Genomic DNA, 21,736 nt, shown 5'->3' with positions numbered 1-21,736 from the left:
GTTGTGATAATTGTAAACGATTGCGACGAAAATAAATATACAAGGGCTCGGAGCGGTGTTCGAGCTAAAAGTTATCTTCAAGACTACTCCCGTAAACACGGTACAAGAAAAATTAAATAAAAAGTCCAGAGATATTTTTCTTCTTTCTAGCTCTCTGTCAAGATATTTGAAGGCACCATCGTCGTCGCCACTCGACGAACCCATCGCCTTGTCATTACATGTTTTGGTGTGGGGGCAAAGTTCATACCAGTTGCTGATCGGAACAGCCATTCTTGGAGCAGGGGGCTCCCTCGAGGGGAGCGACTTGGCAGTGACTGGTGTCAAGCTGAACAAATTTTGACTTTGTTTGATGACCTGATAACAGAGTGATGGAATTCTCAAATCTGTGTGACCGTGACAACAGACATGATTGCCATGTAGAGAGCACGTCATAGAGATGGAGAGAGAGAGAGAGAGGGGGGGGGGGGTGAATGAGAGTGACAGAGAGAGAGAGAGAGAGAAAGAAAAAGAGGGGCGAATGGAGGTGCTTGTCATCGGTTCCAAACTGATGCTACCAAGCAAATATGGTAAGGACCAGTACAAAAAAAAAATGATAAAGGATTAAGGAAAGATCATACCCCTGTATCAATCATCATTTCATCTTCATAGACCATGCACGCCAAAAATTAATGTACAGATCGTTCAGAAGTCACTACCCCCCCCCCCTCCTCCACCAAAAGTTTTTCTCTAGCCATTTTGACCTATCCATTTTTCATACTCCTCTTTTCATTTTGTAGGACAACTTCTTTCTATTCATCTCATGAGAAGTAACAAATACTGTAATGTATGGATTTATAAAGAGCAATATCCTGACGGTACAAAGCGATGATAATCTGTGCCCTGTCACCGAGCTTTTAATGATAGGATGCTGGGTTTCTCTCTGAAGTTTTCGAGATCAGAACTTGCAAAAGGCATGACATAGGAGCGGCTGATGGTACACTCCAAAGTTCGAGCCATGAAGCATCAAATTAGTCAGAAGCTTCTCGATCGAACCTTAGTTACATGCCCCTGTTTGAACCGGGAACCCACTGGTCACCCTCAAACGTCGACTATGCCCCCGCATCCTTCGTTTGATTATAGATCCTTGGTATATGGCGGTCACATGAACCAGTTCACAGCTGTGCAGACGAACATGATGGTAATCCAAACACTCACCCTATTCTTTACCATAGGTAAACCTGTAAACATACCCCTCATAAGCTCATACACCTCCCCCGAGACTTCGTAGTCTCAAACCGAAAATGTATCCATACATTCGGTATTCTTATTGCATTATTATTGTTTCGTAACTTTTTAAAGTACCCTAAAATAGAGCGACTTCATTTCTGGAATGGTTGCATTAATCATCTGGAGTATCAGAATGTTCGGATGGATAATGTTAGTTGTCTGTGGCATCCACCTGTTGTACAGGGGTTCGTATTTTGAGGCTAGGGGTGTGGTGGAACTCCGCTGGTTCCCAGTGACAGGTGATTAATTGGCCCTCCTAAGCCCCCCTCCAATACTACCAGAGCTCACGGCGACAGACCGGCGCCACGATCTGTGACGTCACCCATTCATCCACCCACAATCCGATAGCAGACGGGCGCCGGTCTGGCGGTCGCCATAGTAACGCACACGCCAATCACCAACATCAAAGGCGTCCCGCAGCCTGAATCAATTACTAACAAACTATCGAGAGCAGCGATAAATGGCTTTTGGGATCGTCACTTTGCTAAACTGGTGGTCGGGTCTTTGGGGGCGCCCACTATTCACACCCGTCGCTTGCACACCTGCACTCCCGCCTGAGACATTGCCAAGTCTACTTTACAGACCTTTAAGAAAGTCCAAAACTTTTGAGGAAGTTTAAAATACAGATTTTCAGGATTATGATATCCTATTTGTCTACAAAACCATATCAGTACTATCTGCTCATATTCTACTAAAAAATCCGTCAAAATACAAATGAAGACCATAAGATGGCAATCGTCTTTTATATCGGATTTTTGTGTTAGGTCTGCGCTTGTAGATTGCAGAGACTATTTGACGCCTCCACGAATTACGACCATTCAATCCGTCGTATTTTCATTTGACGTTAATTACACGTATAGGCACCACTTAGGGGACGTCTCGTAGACCGCGCAAAGTTACGGGAAACAAACTATTTTCGCCTCGTTTTGGTAGAAGATGATCCCTGTAACACACCTTATCTTCTCCTCACTCGAGATATATGCCATGTAGTCCTTGCTCTCACCTCAAATCCGAGGAATACAAAATCTAAGACTTCCTCAGAATTTCAGAAACAATCGACTGGCTTCGTTCAGTTCAACGACTCCTCCATGGTCAGGGTCAAGATAACAGAACACTTTCTTGAAGATAAGAGAGAGAGAGAGAGGGGGGGGGGGGGGGTGGAAATATGAGTCCAGTATTTAGTTGGAAGGACCTAATTTTGAACGTCATTCGTCAATGTCTTCCTGTACAAATCACATTCTTTTGAAAAGAAACTTACTGATTATTTTTAAGGATAACCTTGAGTTCTGGTAATGATAGAAACTGAATTCTCACAGAATCCAACAAAACTTACACTGATTGCTCAAGATTATAAATAAATGACATAAGCCAAACGTTTTTTGTAGAAAATATAGGGGGTGAGTAACGAGCATATTAAAATAAGGAAATCAAGGTAGGTATAGGCCCTACACCATGTCAGAGTTGTGGTTTTATTGAAGATGATTTTCAGCAAGTTTTTGTGAATTTGATTTGATTTTTTTAAGTATTAAAACAATTAATCTACTGCAGATCCAGAAAGAAATTATAGCCATGTTCTCTCGACATACGATGCCCATACCAGAGCTCGAGATTACCTTTAAAAGTGAAAGATTTGTTTATGCAGAAACATCTGGAATACTGTATGTGGGTATGTATAGGATGTAGTTCATACACGAAAAACTATTTATAGTACAAACTGTAATCAGCCACAGAAGACATCTTGAATTCAACATCCACAATCACCTCGTTTGAAAACCTTGATGTTCATAAGCATTTGCAGATTAACCCGTTAAACAAAAAGGAATCTTTAATGAAATAATTCCTAATGCTTGGACAGACTATGAACGAATCCGGAAAAAGAGATAAGCTTTCATGATTTGACACATCTATTTCACCCTCTGTAATTGTAACACTAACATAGAAATGAGGATGATAACCTTTTAAAGGAACCAATCAATCATCAGATAGTTAAGAAAAGACGATTTATTTTTGGCATGCGGAACTGGGAATCATGGCATCGCCAAGTAGATACGACACGACACCGAAGAGAAACACGGAAATGCGATTACTGGCTTCGAAATCAGTCGGAATCCATGAATCTCGATGAAACTACCGATAGAAACTACAGCTTGGAGAGAAAATAGAAGGATGGAGGAACTTCGAAACGTTTCGTTCATTAAAAACTTCCAAGGAGACGCGTTATCGTGTTCGCATATTTCCTTCAAAGGAGACAATCAATTTGTAGAAACGTGAAGTTCAAAATGAATTGTTTCCTTTGGAACATAGCGTCAAGACACGAACGCATCATCATCATGTTGAGCTTGGAGCAGCCGTGTCGAAAAAATGCGCCCGTGTTCCTGTTTCGCCTTTTCGTCGTAGAAAAGAAGTTTTGAGTCTCGATTACGAAGTGATCTTTTTTTTCACCTGCCCCTCGTTGCCACATCACCTGGCTATTTCGTCCTTGAGAAAAAAGGTTCGGTGTAATTTAAAACATAAGAAAAGTACGGATGGATCTTCATTTTGAAAGAAGCTTTTAGATGTTTTAAGGGTCTAACCAAGAAGGTAACTTCTTGGTCTAACATGCATTATTTTCTAATCAATTTGCCTATTCTAGTCTGCTTAGCATTATATGCCTTTTTTAGCACACACCTAAAAATACCAGAAAATTGGAAAGACTAACTAAATCATGATTACTCGTATCTTTATAAAACACTTCTTCTTTTTCTTCAGCCCCTTTAACACTGAAATCACAAACACGTGCAATATTCATGTCAGCTGTATGCCTATAGTCTAATGACTATGATTATCAATTCGTTAGTCGCCTATTTTTACTTTTTTAAATGTTAAAAAGGTATTCAATCTATAGTGATTCGAATCGCTGAAGTCGGTAATCAAATCGTTACATTATCCGAAGATAACCTTTTAACACAACTTATTTTAATTATGCTATTTTCGACTTTATCACGATAGGCCATTTTCGCAATCTCATCAAATTGAATGCACAATTCTTTGTTAAGTGCCTCATTGAAGTTATTCCATTTACGAAAATTTTCTGAAGCCTTCATCAAGGCCCGCATAGTCAGCATACATTAGAACATTAGAAACTGCACCTGGTCACACAAAAGCAGCCCAGCTGATCTAAACCAGAAAATTATTACCGACATTATTTTCCGGCTCTAACCTAAAAGCACATTTATTCGTGTGTCTTGTTTTCTTAGGTTCAATGTTGACGTGGGAGTGAACGGAATAGTATTTATCGCCTGTTTATACAGCCAATGTTGACATAAGTATTTATTAAGGAGTGTTGCAAGCAGTTTAAGCCACCTGGCCTGGCCTGGCATGTACGGGGATCGGAACTCTGGTCTGGGTCTGCCTTGTCGAATGGAAAGCAATTAAAAGTAGCCCAACGAAATAAATTAAATATTGGTCCTTATTAGTTTTACTAAATCGTTAATCAACTAAATAGGGCAGGGATGTCATGTACAAAATATCAATGTAATAAGAAAACACGATTGGTATAATCATATTTCCACCGTTAGGACACACTTAAAATCCAGGGAATGAAAGCTATTCTATAAAATCAAATAAATAGAAGGTAATAATGTCTTGATAAATGCATTCTATTTCTAAGCTTTTAAATTAGTTGACAAAATGGCGTTGGTCATAAGTCATTTTAAAATTTAAAATTAAAAAAAAAAAGAGAACCCTTTTACGGCGCCGCACCGGGGAACTCGAAGACAAACAGTCGGGTTTTTTTCAAGAAGGAACCTTTTTTGTTTTAAATTGGAAGGATTTAAATTAGTTTAAATAAAAATGTTGGTCACATGTTCATGAGTCGTTCATTTTTTCCTTCTTTTTTGATGGCGCCGCACCGGGGTACAAAACTGTACACGAACATGCACTGTAGTTTTTCCCCCTGAAGAAGTCAACGATTTGTTTTGCTGAAGGCTCTCAACTCAGGATTTCAGTGGCGAACACCTGTGCACCTGCATGAGTTCCAAATCCGAGCTCAATTATCTCGCTCCCCAAAAGACTTGACTCAGACAGTTTACCTACCACTGGTCTGCCCCGCCTGCCTGGCGCCTCGTCTATTGTTTGGCGTCTCTCGTTATCTGCTTAATGTCCACAATTCGGTTAGAGGGGAAAAATAGCAAGCGGATAACAAAAATCAGAGGAGAGAAAAACTTTGTGTAATGTTTTTGGCGCCGTGGAAAAGAGAGGTAATGGGATGAAATCTGTGGCGATGAGTAGAAAAGAGAGAACAGAGATTTATTAATGGAAGAACACCTGGTTAAGTTCCCATGAGATTTCGCAATTACGAATTCGACCAACGCAACAGTTTAATTGTTTCCATTACTTTCAAATTGTGACCCCGTCGTAATAACACAGAGTTTATACAAACAATAAAGAAAGAAAAACTATTTTGCAATACATACAAATTACATTTGCTACTGAAGTTATGAGATTACAGAATTCGTTTGCGAACTTTGCATTTCCTCTTTTTTTTTACACCATGTAAATACATCTATCCCTCGGTTGTGCTTTCAATGGGCTAAACAAATGGGGAAAAACTGTATATCTATATAATATATTTATGTGATATTTTTGTGGGAAATATATACTATTTTCATCATTATGTCAGCTAAGATTACATCACATCATTTGGAATTTGTAGCACCATTACATGCTATCTAAAAAAAAAAAAATTAAAAATCCGGATGTGAATTTTCAGAATTAAAAATCGAGCTATCATTCGCCCTCCCCCCGAAAACAACAAATAAACAAACACCTGTGTCGACTTAAACAAGATTGTTGTATGCATGGAAACGATTACTTCGGAAGTTTTTGCCATTCTCTTGATATGGCACCAAGATGTGAGCAAGGAGGATATCTCTCTGATGTGAGCAAACGCTTCCAATCCCATTGACCGCATTTCGGGTATGGATGCGAGGGAGATTTAAAAAATCAGGTCAAACTATAATCTCAGCCCCACTAAGCCTGATCCCTTGCCCGTAATACCCGACGACCTGGGAACTTTGAAATAAATCGGAAAGGGCTGGTGGAAACGCTACCACACTCAAAAGACAGTGTCAGTGTGTTTTCAACCAAGGAGGTAGTATGTCCGTGGTATAAGCTCCTTGATTCACCCCATTGAGGGATTGGTGTTGGGTGCTGAATAGCCCCGATTTAATCTGGCACCAGACGAGATTTACCCCCTTTTCAACTCTTAAACTCATTTACATTATAATCACTGCAGCTCACTTGACGTCCTATACAATGGAACAAGTGTTTCCGATCGGGGATATCCATCCTGGAGGAATATTCTTTCAAAATTTAGCTTGAACAAGTTGGCGAAAGTTTACCTGGGACCGGGGCCTGGGATTGATCTGCATGCAGGGATAGGAGCATGTAGTAGGTCATGATAGGAGCCTCACTCCCAGTTCCTCCCATCATGGACCTACTATTAGAAGGTTCATGCTCTCATTGAACATCATCGGCATTCTATTGGTGGGGGGGGGGGGGGGGGGGACATCTCACGTGGAAACCTATGAACTAGTATATATTAAATTATCCAGCTCGAAATGGCATAACTTTTACAAATCAGAGCCAGAGGGTATGTGGGGAGGGGGGGGGGGGCATTTGCTTTTAGGGAGAGGGGGGGGGGAATCTTCTTTCCAGCTATAAGCGTATGAGTAAAAAAAGAATGTCATATGGTATTTTGTCGACAGATGTACGTGTGTGTGTGTGCGTCATAAAGCGGTTTCCTAACATTCACATTATGGATGTTTCTTTCCTATAGGGACCTACTGCAAGTTATTCCATTAACCTCTTTGAACGAACTACGTTACTTGGAATCCTTTCTGCACATGTTAGTTGTTGCTATGTCGGAAAATCCTTGGGCAAGTTTTTTAGGTTGTCAAGATTCAAGAACAACCTTTGTTTAATAAGTATGCATACAATTTGAATATGAAAGTAAACAGGTCTATTGTTGTTTTTTCACAAATCTGTGTCAATCCCATAGGCTAACTATGATTATTTACGTCTGGTACCGACTTTCATAACGTGACCATCCGATAGCATGATTAGATTTGACCCAGTTTCGAACCGGGGTCGACCTAGCCTATAATCTAGGCGGAGTGCCGAGCTTTTTTCTTTGCTGCTAGACTAACCCTAAGCAGAACGTCTGATACGGCGAGACTAGGAACCGTGAGTCGCGAAGCGGCTCACCGCCTATAATCACTGGTCTAGCTAATCAATATTCATATATATTCAAAATGGCGGATCTATGAATCATTCAACAGCCCTACCAAATAAGGTTCACCTATGTTACGTTCGACCAATCATAGAATCCGTGGTCGCGTAGAAAATCACAGCACAAGGGGATTGCTTGGTATATTGCACTCTTTCCAAAACCAGTAGGTAATGCAACAAAAATATCCCTGCCGGCTTCAATAACGCTACGAATAGCGGATTCCTGCAGTTCTCTGAATTTTCCATTAGGAATGCCTAGTTTGTTGGCCGCATATGATAAACTTTCTCGCAGAAGATCGTCGTCGCATGAACTACCCGCCATCTTGGATGAAGAAAATGACGTAATGTCACGTGATTTATAATATGCATATGCATAGACTCTTCTCCATACGTGTTTCTGATTGGTTAAGTTCATTTCGTATTCATGAGGTTTTTTCGTACGAAAAACTGCCACGGATTCATGGTCGATAATAAAAAAAACAACGACTAACGCTAGACCAGTGATTATAGGCGGTGAGCCGCTTCGCGACTCACGGTTCGTAGTCTCGCTGTATCAGACGTTCTGCTTAGGGTTAGTCTAGCAGCAAAGAAAAAAGCTCGGCACTCCGCCTAGATTATAGGCTAGGGTCGACCAAATGAAAGTACCGCTAGAACAACTCATGTTGTTGTTGTTTTAGTTTTTAGGCGTGTATCATTCAATATGAATATTTACATTTCAGAGTGATTTAGGCTAGGCTCAAAACTTAAGGAATATGAGTAGGTATTATTGGAGTCTATGCTGGTCGTTGTAGTAAATAGAGTACCGAAGGCGTCAAGTTGCCATGGTTGCTGGTTCCAGGGACTCAAGTCCCTGCTGGTTCCAAACAATTTTGTGCTAAACAATGGCATGGTGATAACACCAGCGCCAAACACTGAATTTGCCCTGCTCCAGTCCGTTGCTTGAATGATTTCACGGTGAACCTCATGCACAGTCTATAATTTAGAACCAGTAACCTGGACGACAAAGCTATAGACAGTTTCCGTAGTGTATCCAAATTTAATGCATACGTCTTTGTGATGTGCCGCGATACAAATATTTCAATCACGTATATCAAGTATATTGCAATAGTTAGAATGCATATTGTATTTATTACATTTTGTTAATTAGGACAAGCCTTAATGTTTTTCCTACCTAGAAGCAATTAATGTATGCAATTCGCATTCTGACTATTGAATTCCATTTTCTCATTACAGGTGAATGATATAATTGCAACGAGGCACTCAACAACGATGTATGCATGGAATTTGATTACATCACGAAAATTGCATCTTACACCTCAGGGCCATGCCTTATGTAGAGTTGCGATTGATCCTTTTTAATAGCAAGTCCTCCTCAAATCAATCGCAAACTTACAAACTCCTATCTCTTTGATGCTTTTTCAAATTATCAAATTGCCATATGAATCCATTTACAAGTGTGTATGAGACAGGCCAAGGGTTTTACATGCAGAACCTGAAGTGGTTGAAAATAATATATGAGCGTATACAGAAAGGAGCTGATACAAATGGAAATGATCAAGTTCGTTAGTGAAACAGATAGCTTTATGTGCAAGCTTCAAGGTCGCTGCTATTATGACAACCCTAATCGTTGCATATTAATGTGGGAAAGACATGCCTGGTTTCGATTAGAGTCATCATCATGAAGTGCATCCCCTTTTCGAGAATTAACTTGAAGCTAACCCAACCGCGAAAGTGCCAACGGTTGGTTCATTAATTCACTAACTTTGAAATTCTATTTCCTTGAAATATACGTGAGAAAGACAGTGTGGTACCTCAATCACAAATTCCCGTCGATCGCATCTTTTCATTCTCCTAGATAAGAGGCAGTTTTTCTGAAACGAGAATGTTCTACGACAGGCGTTTTAATAATAATTGCTTACATGAAAACGCCGCGTTCGAGTGAGATCATTTGCCGATGACATTAATTTTTTGTCAGAGGGTTCATAAAAGGTCTCATTGCTAACACGTGAAAAGCCCGAAGCTATGCGCAAAGACAGAAGCGCGCGCGTGAAATGACATCGGCCGAGTTCATTTTCTGAAGAGACGAACCTCGAGGCACTCTATAGCTTCATATTTATTTGCTGGACTTTCAAGATCGATGCACTTGACTCATGAATGAGGCACGTGTCTCAACTCTTCCGAATCTATGCAAAGTAAGTGTAATGAAACCATGTATAGCAGAGATATAGAGATGAGAAGACCGCAACAACATCATACAATCTTCTCACGGTCAATGATGAATAAAATGCATGCAACGCGCCAAAATTAGTCCACGTGGTTGCTGTTAATTGTGTAAACTCAATATCAAGGATTGTTTTGTCATTTTGAAAGGCGAAAGAATGGGAAGAGTACGTAGGGTATTGGGCTAGAAAAATGGAGCGTCCCACCTTTCTTCGTCCGAGGAGCGGCATCGGACACGCGCGCGCGTAAGTTCCTTCCGGTTTTTGACGCGCACTGCGCATACCGCCACGTGCTTCAAATAGGGACGTCGGTACGTCGGTCGCACATACGATCGGGCGATAATTTCACCCATTTTTCCACCATATAACCATACCTTTCATTTCCTTTTCAGCTCTCTGGACTCTTTTCTTCACTCATCTCCCACCTTGCCTGCAATTGAATTTTTCCCACGGATGTTTTTTGAGGCTCTCGTTCTCCTGCCCGCCAGCCATAGAGTTCCGTTGTCGTCCATGATCAGCCCTAGAGCATCGGCCTGCGCCAACCCCATTCATCCTTCGCCCGAAACAGTTTCCGCTGGACCGGGTACTCTAAACTTTGAAAAAAATAGTACTTTATGAAATCAAATTACGATTGCATTGCGGTGAAATACAGTTGGTGTACGGCTTTGCAGGTGCTGTAACGACCATGGCTGTGGGCCAAACGGAGATGGGTCCGTCAGAGTATTTCCTTTTTTTTTGGAGAAAGAGATGCCGATTGTCCAGTTGGGAGGAACAAAGGTTGTGGTGGCAGCACACAGTTGCAGCTGCATCGCTATAAGGGCGTGATGATGGTCCTTATTTTGTGGCAGCAGCTCGTAACCATTATCTCTCTGAAGCAACCCCAAAGCCGTGAGAGAAAGCAAGCTTGAGTTCTCGTCACCCCTATATAGTTTCAGAAGTTTTTCTTCCGAGTCTGAGTGACCTTTTAGTTCAACCATGGTAGGATCAATGTTTTGAGCGTCCAAAATGCTAAATTTATTTCTAGTTTCTACACCATTAATAAACATGTATCTTGCCAAACAATTGTAATTAGTCGTTGCACGGGAGCACTTGTTATCTAATGATTATGGTTCATTCAACCCATTGAACAAAATAACAAAGCATTTGACAGTCAGTATTTCACGTTGATTGACTCAACAGCATGATGATAGGTGATCGACTCACATCTCCCTGGTAAAATAAAGCTTCACACCTTCTCCATTCGGCGTAACTCGTTAAGAAATATAAAGTGAAATCATTCCTTTACAGGTGTCATGTGTAGGCCTAACACTCCATGCTGTAAGATGAAGATATCCTCAGAATACTACAGGACTCTGAGTAGATCTATCGATCTCTTTTCCCCCTCAAAACTGACGATTACCAAAGTATATCCAAGTTTATCCCTCCATGTTCAGCTGGTTTTAAAACGTCCCACTGCAGTCGCGTGCCAGCCTGTTATCTGATATGCGGTGGCACGCGACAAAGCCATTCATACCCCCAATGCACTGCGCACCGGGGCGTGTCCACTGCCCCTCTCTTTTGTACAGTTCTTTTGTGACACAAGTAGGAGAAAAAGCCCTCGGTAAATAGAATGTGAATAGGGGCACGCGAACCAAGTTTACAAACAATAAAAGAAACTAAATTTCTTACACCCCAGTTCTTCTTCGAACCCTTTTCGCCTCACGCCTTAATATTACACTATTTCTTTCCTGAAAGTGTGCTAAGTAGTTAGAAATGTCAACTTTGGACGATTTGAAGTATGCAGACATGTTTTTTTTTATCGCAATTACCGTGATATGAAAATATCGGGGGGGGGGGGAGGGGCGGGTTCATCTACTCACTGCTCATCTTGCTTCCACTCACGTCCCAGGCCGCATTGCTCTCTCTGTCTCTTTCTTCTATGGAATATAAAGTTATAGAACATCAATATTTCGCACTCACAATTCAAATACAAAGTTTTGGTACAGGGTCATGAATTTGGTTCAAATGAACATATTGGAAGCATACGCGATCCTACAATATTCAGTGATCTTTGTCGCAGTTGAAATCGTGAATTAAGTGACGAAATTGTTAATAATAAACTCTTTATGTTGTATAGCTCCCTCTCAAGACTAATATTACTTTAGCTTTAAAACAATTTTTCTTGACTACAATCGACCGATTTGCTACTCCTGTTTGGAAACTATATATCAGAACTGCATATTCTGAGATTTTCATGGTCGCAGCTACCACGGAATGGCCTTAGGCGCTATTTGAATACCGGGAGCACCGGTAAATTTCTCGAAGTGCATTACTCGAAAGCAAAAGTGTTTAAGGGGCTAAATTTCCTGGTGCTTATAATCATGGACCTACTACTACATCCACAGGGGTATCCAAATATATCAAAACTTAACAAAATTACTATCCGTCCAATTTTCAAAACTTTGACGACGGATAGTCAACCTGTTCGAATCGTCGAGCCACTCCCGTCATCCATCCTCTCCAAGCGCTATAGTTCTCCTTAGAACTATAAGCTAAGAAAGATAAACAACAGTCTTTTTCAAGACTACACCAACAGTCATTTTCAGGACAACACACCCTCCAGAAAGATTACCGAGAGTCCTTTTCAGGACTCCTCAATCCTCCCCCTCTCTCACATGGTGCACCCGCAAGCCTACTGTATAAATTATTATAGTTATTACAGAATTTCGATTGTTATCAGTCCCAAGTTTCAACTGATTCACATCACATCAATTACAAATCTTTACCAGGCGGGCCTATATAATAATCTAAAATTATTCCGTGTGCAGCAAAAACAATACTATTTCTTTTTCTATAACAATTATGAACCTATTTATTAAATTTTAATGACTAACTTTTTTGGGTTCAGAACTTCAGAGTAGCTTGCATATTGAACTGTGTGTGGACAAGGGCACCTGTTATACAGTAAATTTCATCATCCGTCGTTTACATGAGGCCACCACACCACAATGTGAAGAAAGTTCTACCTTGCACAATAGGATGATCGTTTTGCCGTTTGGGTTGCGCCCGGTCCTTTGATTAATTCATTCTGAGAATCATGAAAATGATTGTCCTCCGGGGGTCTATATTATCATGCCCATGTATATTTTGCTTGCTCGCTTGCTCGCTCGCGCAACTGCCCTCGTAATTCCGCAATAATTTTGTTTAAATTTGGTTTCTTTGCTGAGCTGTATGGACCACCGAAATACTTACAAATGTATTTTGCCACTCTGGATTTCAAGGTTTGCAGAGGCGGCGGAGCGACTTCCAAAGTGGGGGGGGGGGGGGGGGGCACCAACAAAAGGAGGGCACTTTCTGACAACAAGGGGCACCTCCAAAGGGAAATCTCAAAGCGAAAATATACAATTTTTAAGACATTGGTGTATACCCCTATAATTGTGATTACATTATCAGGGATGATTTCTATTTTTGTTTCTCTTTATTATTAAGATTATTAAGAAAATTAAGATTTGTGAGGTCGCAGAGCGAAAATTACATCTAAAGAGGAAACCCCAATCCTGATGGGGTTATAAGCACATTCTCATAAAAAAAAGACTGAAAAGACCTTTGATAAGTAACATAACTATCCATCTATAAATGCGAGCGATCTTTCTTTGGGGGATATTGCTTTTAGTCGCTTGATAATAGGGGCATTTACCAGAGAAAAAGGGGCACTTATGAGAATGAAAAGGGACTATAGGTGACATGGGTCATTTATGAGAAGGGGAAGAGGCTCTTTTTTAAATGGGGGCACTTATTAGAAAGTAAAGGGGGCACATGTGAAAATATAAGGTGCGCTTATCCGAGTTAAAAGTCGGAGTAGTTATTAAAAGGGGGATGGGGCACTTGTCAAAGTAAAAGGGGCACCTCTCAGATTTGAATAGGGCAATTATCAGAGGTGAAGGGGGCGCTTATCAAAAGTGAAAAGGGGCGCTTCTCGTACCTAAAAAGGGGCACTGACTAGAGATTTTAAAAAGGGCACGTATGAGAATGGAAAATGGACACTTATTGCAAAGGAAAATGTGAACTTGTCGAAGGAAAGAGGTACGTGTCGAAGGAAAGATGTACTTCTTACAAAGCTAAAGGGGCACTTTTCCTATGTAAAAAAGGGGCACTTTTTGGGTTCTTGAAAAGGTGGGGGCACTGTGCCCCCTGCCCCCCCCCCACCCGGGAGCGCCACCTCTGAAGGTGTGGACACGCCACTGCTCTTAATTGTCAAAGAATTTTAAAAATCTAAATGGGCAATGGTCAAAATGAGCATTTTAGATGAAGTGCACAATCATATGGCACAAAGTGAAAAGAAGACGACATGACGATTACACATGGACATTTGAGCCGGGTTTACTTTAGACCAAATAAAATTAGAACATTTTCACACTAGACCAAATGGCAATACACCGTATTGAGCAGGTGGATGTACTTGACCTCTTTGACCGTAAGAACCTTCGTATGGTCGCCCATGTAGTGGTGGTCACTTCGTTGGAACGTGACGAAGGTCTTGCCTGGGAGGTCAAGACTCAAGGGTCATAAATAGTTTCCAGACCATGTAGGACCTTATAAGCAAGTCCAGATTTAGGTGAGCCCTCCCCCCCCCCCTCGTCCCCCAAAATAGGGAAAAACAAATAAGGACTAGGTGGGACGGGAAGATGCCCCCTCCCCTAAAGAAGGAAAAAACGAAAAAAATGAAAAAATGAAAATTGCACGCATAGTTTAATAAAGTCTGAAAACTTCCAGTTACACAAATCGTAAAAACATTCGAGTAATCTACTCAATTTATCAATGTCCATTTTGATATCTCGTTAAAATAATGTTCGGATTACGAATAGGTCATTGTGACATTCACACAGTAAATTTCGATAGGTGATGGACAAGGCTACTGAAAATTGCCTTACGTTGACTTTTCGAAAGTCTTTGTGATCGTATTGGAAAATGTGTTAATAATTTGCGTGTGATGAGGATTTTTTACAGCAAAAAGTACCCCCAGAATGCACACGATATATACATTTACAAATTGTATGCAGGACCTACTGCAATGTATATGTCCAGGGTGGTATAACAGGGTACGGGTGAAGGACCGAGGGTTGGGGGGGGGGGGGGGTCTGAAAGATCATGCCAGTTGTACTCTGTAGATCCATGATCAAATCAATCGTGATTTCCAACCTTACACACTCTTCATTAGGTAAACATCTTGCTGCTCTGTGTTTACGTAGGTTGGCGCCACGACTGGGCATGGGGACAGCGAGTATATGCTTTCTAAATATACAATCTTGAGATCGAGAGTGCACCGTATGTGTCTCGGCGACTCATGATACTGTTTACACCCTACTCAATGTTGTCATAATATGTTGACTGCTAATGAAAGCGTGTGAGGGGCCGAGATTTATGGGCGAGGACAGAGGGAATTTGTAAATGACATCTTGTGAGGTCAAAAGTCAGTCGAGGTTTATTTTTAGTTTAAAGGGCATGTCAAGGGCTATCACGGATTTTTCCAATTTTCCGTCACGATTTGTGTTGTGAAATGGACATGTAGTTTATATGGGCATGAACGTGAAAATAACAGGGTTCGAGTTGTGCAAGGCTACAGATGCATTCCCCTAGCTAGGTTTTGGTTTTCGTCCCCAGCGATTTTTTTTTTCTTCTTTTTCTTTCCTGCTCGTAAAAATTCGAAACTGGATATTTGAATTTTCATATTTGAGTAAGAGGTGCCAGTCGAGTCCCCATGGCGTAAAAGACATATAACATATTTGTACGCCCATTAATCTTTTTTCTTGACCTAAAGCTCACATTGAAAACAAGGAACTGTAAACAATTTTGCATATCAGGATTTACTGCATTACTCACCACCACTTAAAAAAACACGGGTATCTGCCATGACTGGGCATTGCCAGGGAGGAGGGAGGCACCAAAATCGAGAGATTTTTGTTTTTTTAATGCGGTAATCCAATTGCAACACATTGCTATATTTTTTTGTAAAGTATTCTCGAATTTTCTCTGGTTATTACAGCCACGCTAAGGAACAAAAAGAGTCAAATCGGATTATATTTTATAATTTGCATGCATGTCAATAGAGACAAGTGTATTCCGTGTAAATCTATAGGCCAAAGTCACATCTTCTGTGAAAGAGGAAACACAGGTGCATGTTTACCCCTTTTTGCAGAATAGTTCCCATTGTTAAATGAGATCAATAACAAGCAGTCTTGCACCTGTTCCGCGCTTTGATTGGGGTGCACGTGTGATTACGATCCGGATTATAAAAGCATGTTTTCCATTTCGATCCATATTTAGGATTGCGTCAATTTTTTTTCATCCACAGCCCACTTTCGAAATAGGCCTACAAGTACGAGTCTGGTCATATCTCTGGTCATTCACAGTTGACCGACATCCCGCGAATCTTACCAGCTCTCGGTAGCAAGACCGGCGGCACGCAAGCCAAGAAAATTTGGCTTGCTCCCCGTTCTAAATTATGATTTATGAAAATTGTCATGGCATAGCATCACACAGTATCCAATTAGGAACACAATACTGTATATATAGAGAGCCGATATGCTGTCTGGAAGTTATTGCTAGCCCGAAAATATTTTCTACAAGCAAACGCATCTCTATGCTGCCGTATGGACACGCCCACCTCCAGAACACCACTCCGTATCCCTTTGGAGTAACATGCATGCAGCTAGAACAATTTTCATTTTGCTTGTTTCATTCTTTTTTTTCAAACCATTTTGTGTACGAAATACTACGTATTACCTTTATTACGATCATAGTGATTTCTCGATATGTAAATGAGGTAAAATAATAATTATTTGAGACGGGAAAAGGTTTCTAAGCAATTGACGCTTGTGCATCCTTGATTGAATGACGACTTTCTTTTTCAAATTAAGGTTTATATTGAATTTGAAATAATTAATGTTGTTTGTATTATAAATCAATCAATTAATTATGAGGAGCTTTATCACTACCGGTTGAGGGGAGTTAAAACCCTTATTTTTGTTCCATTCAATACAACCAAAGGTCACCTAGCTGAGCAGACCATTGCATATTAAAGTAAAAGTTAAGTATTTGTAAAGATCGAGGGTTAATGACATCCCCTCCCCTCTCCCACCACCACCACCACCACCACCACTCCATTTGAGGAGTGGCCTCCCTGTCCCATCAAGATGTCGTGGGAACACGCATCATTAGCACACTCATATCATTTCCCTCTCTCCTTCGTCTTAGGAGCAGGAGGAAAGGGTAAAGAATAGGGTAACTAGTGGCATACAATGAAACTTCACAGCCATTCTTCAAACGTAAAGTTGATCTTCCTAAAGTGGTGTCCAATGAATGCATTCCTGAGCGACCCGCAGACTGGGGCTATTCATTCACCCCGACACTCCGGCGCCAGGCCACTCGGCTTCTCCGCACACGTGCAACCTAGGCTCGGCTCTACAAGTACACATGGGCTCGCTCAAACAAACGCCCGCGGGATGAAAATGGGCTCTTCGGGGCGTGGAATACTGTCCCCATCAGATTATACTGTCCCCTCCCAGCTTGGTGTCGGAAAAATTGACCATTTCCCAATGGAGTGTGGTTGGGGAAGGGCTTTGTGAAAATGTTGAAATTATTTGGCACACTATGCATTTGTATTTGATGAAATTAAATTAAACAATTCTTGACAGTAGCCCTGTGCATAGGACAAGTTAGGTATTACTGATACTGAAGATTATCCGAGGTGTTATGATACCTAAATGTCGGTCTCGCGAATCCCCTGACCAGTGACCACTTTTAAGTGTTCACGACATTATCGGCTTCTTGGGCTGCCGGTCTCAGGGGCTGTCAATATATCATCGGTCTCGTGAACCGTTAGTCAAGCAGGAGCAGAAGTTTCCACTACCAACTTCCAAGTAGGACACCTCGCAAAATGGGGGCACAATTCTGCGCGACATCGACTCTAAAAAGTTTCGAAGTTTACGAATGGGATAGCGATCCCTCCCCCTATCGGCTTTTGTGTTTGTAAACATTACTATCGGAATGCGACCAGGCCCATTCAGAGTCCCAGACAGCCCGGCGCCTGCCGAGGATTCGGAGAGGGACGGACCGGTCCTTCCGCACCGAGGAGACATGATCACCAGAAGCCAGCTTCCACTTACTGGTATTTTAAAACCTTATTTTGGGGGTTATCCGATGCACCAAAATCAAAGTTTCATTAATCTCTTACTCCTTGATAAAGCTCGACAAGGAACTACAATGATCAGTGATTTCTTTTTTTCTGTTCTGGTTCGTATAAACGTTTTGTTGGGATCTGGAATAATTTATTTGTTTTCTTCTCTGAAAGGAAGCTATAAGCCCCGTCTTTAACCTCGAGAGAGTTTCATCTAGGGCCAGCAAAGCGCAAAGCGCAAAGAGCTACACACTTCACGATGTGATTCAAAAGAAGGCGTCGATCTGCTTCAGGACGGTTAATTTATTCAGATAGCAATTATTAGGGTAGCTCCCACATACAATCTTGCGAAATTTTCTATGTAGACATACCAGAAGATATATATTTTGCCTTCCTTCTTTTTCTACCCCTTCACTGTCATTCATTTGAATACGAAAGATATGCCCATAAACATCAAACTCATAATATTTATTTTCCCTTTAATAAGTAGTGCAGTGAAGTGCAGACGATTCCCCTTTTAATTTTAGGATTTCCAACCTTTGAGAATGTCTGCCCTATTCAAAAATTGTCGTCTCGCACACGTGTCCCGAAAATTGAAGTAGACCAAACAATAGATCTTACATAGGAATGGCTGGGCCTATGACAATACCTAGTCAATAGACTTACGGAGCCCAGCTTAGTCTTCATAAACAGCCCTAAACTTTAAAAAGTAACACAAATTGACTACTTATAGCCAAAATGTGAATACTTGTTATACGTAACTACCAACAAACAAGATTCACCAATATCATATTTAATATTTGAATCGTGTTCATTGAATTTGAATGTCTTTTAAGAGTTTTCGAAATCATTTCTGCTAAAGTGGGTCTTCGAAAAGACTATTATCAACTGGGTTGGGATTAAAAACAGCCAGTGTAAAGTCGATTATACGGAGCCCTTTTCTGCGACATTGAGTGAAGATTTTGGTCCATTCTTCTTCGCCATGTCGCCTTCCTTCTTTCTCTCTTTACATCTCTTTACGAGGGTGACTTTTGTCGACGAAGATAAACAAACTTGGAACGCAAATAGCTCACAGGTGCGCGTTTATCTCGGTCCTTCTTGCCCCGCTATGCAGACTAGGAGGGGAATGAACCCTGTCCGCTGTTTGAAATCGATTTTTTTTTTTCCCGAAGAAGGGGGAATTGAAAAACGCCCTCTTTCTTTGAGGTCGGGGATTTGTGAATTGCATTACAGGAAAAAGGATTCACTTTCTACTAAGTATTAAAGGCCCACTGCACTACTTGTAGCTACTTGCGCCCTCTATATAACAAACAATGCCTAATCGGTGACCATTGGTCCCCCATGATCCTCTTTTTCTTATGTTAATTGAGAGCTGAGTTGATGAGATAACCACCTGTCCAGTGACCTTGCAGGGCGCTCTAATCCCTCCTGTAAACTACGGCAGATAAGCTTTAAATAAAGCACTGTAAATTAGTTTTCAACACAGAGAAAATTAAGGGGTTTGACGCAATGAGTGTCATAATCATCAACAAAAATGTTGTTCTCATTGTATGGAACCTAGCCTTCTATTCCGGGCCACCCGGTCACCTATTGTGTTTATATTAACGTAAGAAAACTACTCTACTCTGAGAGGTTTCTATATCATGATATATTATGTATTTAAAGTTATTTTGATTATTTGTACTTTTGTAAAATGTGAGCAATTTTTTTCTTCCATAATTGGACAATAAACTGAAATTTAAATGAATTCAAACCTTCATAAAGTCTTAAATAAGTATTTTGACAAAATTCTATTTTGTCTTATTTGTGTAAATCCATATTTCTACAGATTTTTTTTAGAGTATAATGCATCAGGTATCATGGTTACGAACAACTTACATGTAGCTATATTGATATATCTTCAAAGTCGATGTCAAATACATTTATTCTTTTAAAACTCACAATAACAACAACAAATAATAATGATAAAGAAAATTAAAATGATGAATCTCCTTTTTTGCTCAACATGGAAAGAGATTTAACGCAGTCAAATGAATAATATTATGAAAAACACATCAATATATTGCATAATAAAAAAAAATGTATGGTGGGACAAATGTAACACTGTCATCCAACTTCAGGCATTATTTTACAATTAATATTGAAAGAAAAATTATGTATCATATGTGATACGTAATGTTCTTCCCTATTATAAAGCAGTACACATATATACTGAAAGGGTATCTGTACAACAACATTTTGTGCAGAGAAACATTTTTTTTCCCCTTCTTCTTCTTTTCTCCAGTTTCATCAACTTCAATAGCGGTGAATCGTCTTATCATAACAAATACCAAAGAATATTTTGAACGTTTGTTATTTCACTATGACAACACAAGAGTAAGAGATGTATCACAATGTATGTAAATAACAATGAGTCGTGCCTCCAAAAAAAAAGTAAAAGGGCATTTTGATAGATAAAAATCCCACGCCCACCATCAATGACCAGCTGGCGTCTAGTGAAAATATTTGATTTTAAATCATGACTTTTCACAAAAGATAATACTGATGATGATGAGTAGACATACAAGACATAATTGACATAATAGCTCGGCGTCCTTATAACCACCACACCATTTGAAAACAGTCCCGTTACATAGAAAACGTGGGAAAAGGACCACGTACCCCATACAAATAAATGTACAACAAACTTTCCCACGATCATATGAATAGGAAAGTTACTTTTCTATAGGCAAGCACCTGCTACTCGGTTATGGCACCTGTATTGTCTTCGGGTGCTTGACTTGGTGCCCCTCTCCCTCGCCGTTTATCCCCCGTTCTTCTGGTGGCATTGCGATGCAGGGGATCTGATTTGTGCGGCACCCGTTCACATGCTGAAATTAATCTGGATTAAGGGGAAGAAGTTCATGGAATTTAAAGCATTTAGTGCGTGAGTACTTTAGAGTTCAAGTGGGATCTGCGTCTTTCCAGCGCTGAAAGTGCCACTACTTTAAATCTCTATCCCCTCTCGCTCACACACGCGTGCATATACACACATCTGAAAGAAATATATCCCACTTTTTCCCCATTCACTGAATTCAAGAACACAATTTGCGGACGATCCTCCAAATACAACACAACTACAACTATTGTCAAAATTAAGAAATGCTCCTTACCAAATACCAAATACCATCCTTGCTATTCTGCTTACAACTATTTGTTTTTGGTGTTCGTAAGCAACTTCATATAGTTATTATCAACTCGACTCAGTGGCTTTCTTTCGAATGTGAACAGGTCGCCTAAGCTTGATCCTCTCATACCATACAAGTGGATCGAGTGGATTTCATCCGGTAAGCTACACGATGCACCTGCTGTTTTGGAATGCACGGACACGACCCAATGAGTCAGCGAGCCAATCAGCGCATAGGAATGTTTGGTGAACAGGTGTTGGAGCGCGTAATAAACAAAACAAGCTGTTGTCTGCGGGAGCGTCTTCTTTTCACTCCGGTGCACCAATGCGCAGCGAGCATGGGAACTGGAGATAAAAATCATCTTAATATACTCCAAATTATAGGATAGAATAGCGGCTTTTGTACAATAGCCACTGTAACCGCATTTCCTTTTCTTTTCTTTCAAATTTGTTGGATGTAGATAGTCCGCAGGGGATAATAATTTAAAGGTTTATAGTTCGAAGTTCAGTAGACAAGCAAAATGAAAATCACAATGAATGACAGTGATTCTTTACTTTAGGCTACTTGTATCATTATACTATCAGCAAATAAAATCTATTTGACCTTTTCAAAGTTTTATCCCCTCCCCATATAAATGAGTATGATACATTGCATCCTAA

This window comes from Strongylocentrotus purpuratus, unplaced genomic scaffold (assembly GCF_000002235.5).
Source record: "Strongylocentrotus purpuratus isolate Spur 01 unplaced genomic scaffold, Spur_5.0 spur5_scaffold_13, whole genome shotgun sequence".
In the NCBI taxonomy this organism is placed as follows: domain Eukaryota; kingdom Metazoa; phylum Echinodermata; class Echinoidea; order Camarodonta; family Strongylocentrotidae; genus Strongylocentrotus; species Strongylocentrotus purpuratus.
The sequence above is the reverse complement of the archived record's forward strand: the minus strand, read 5'-3'. Positions refer to the sequence as shown.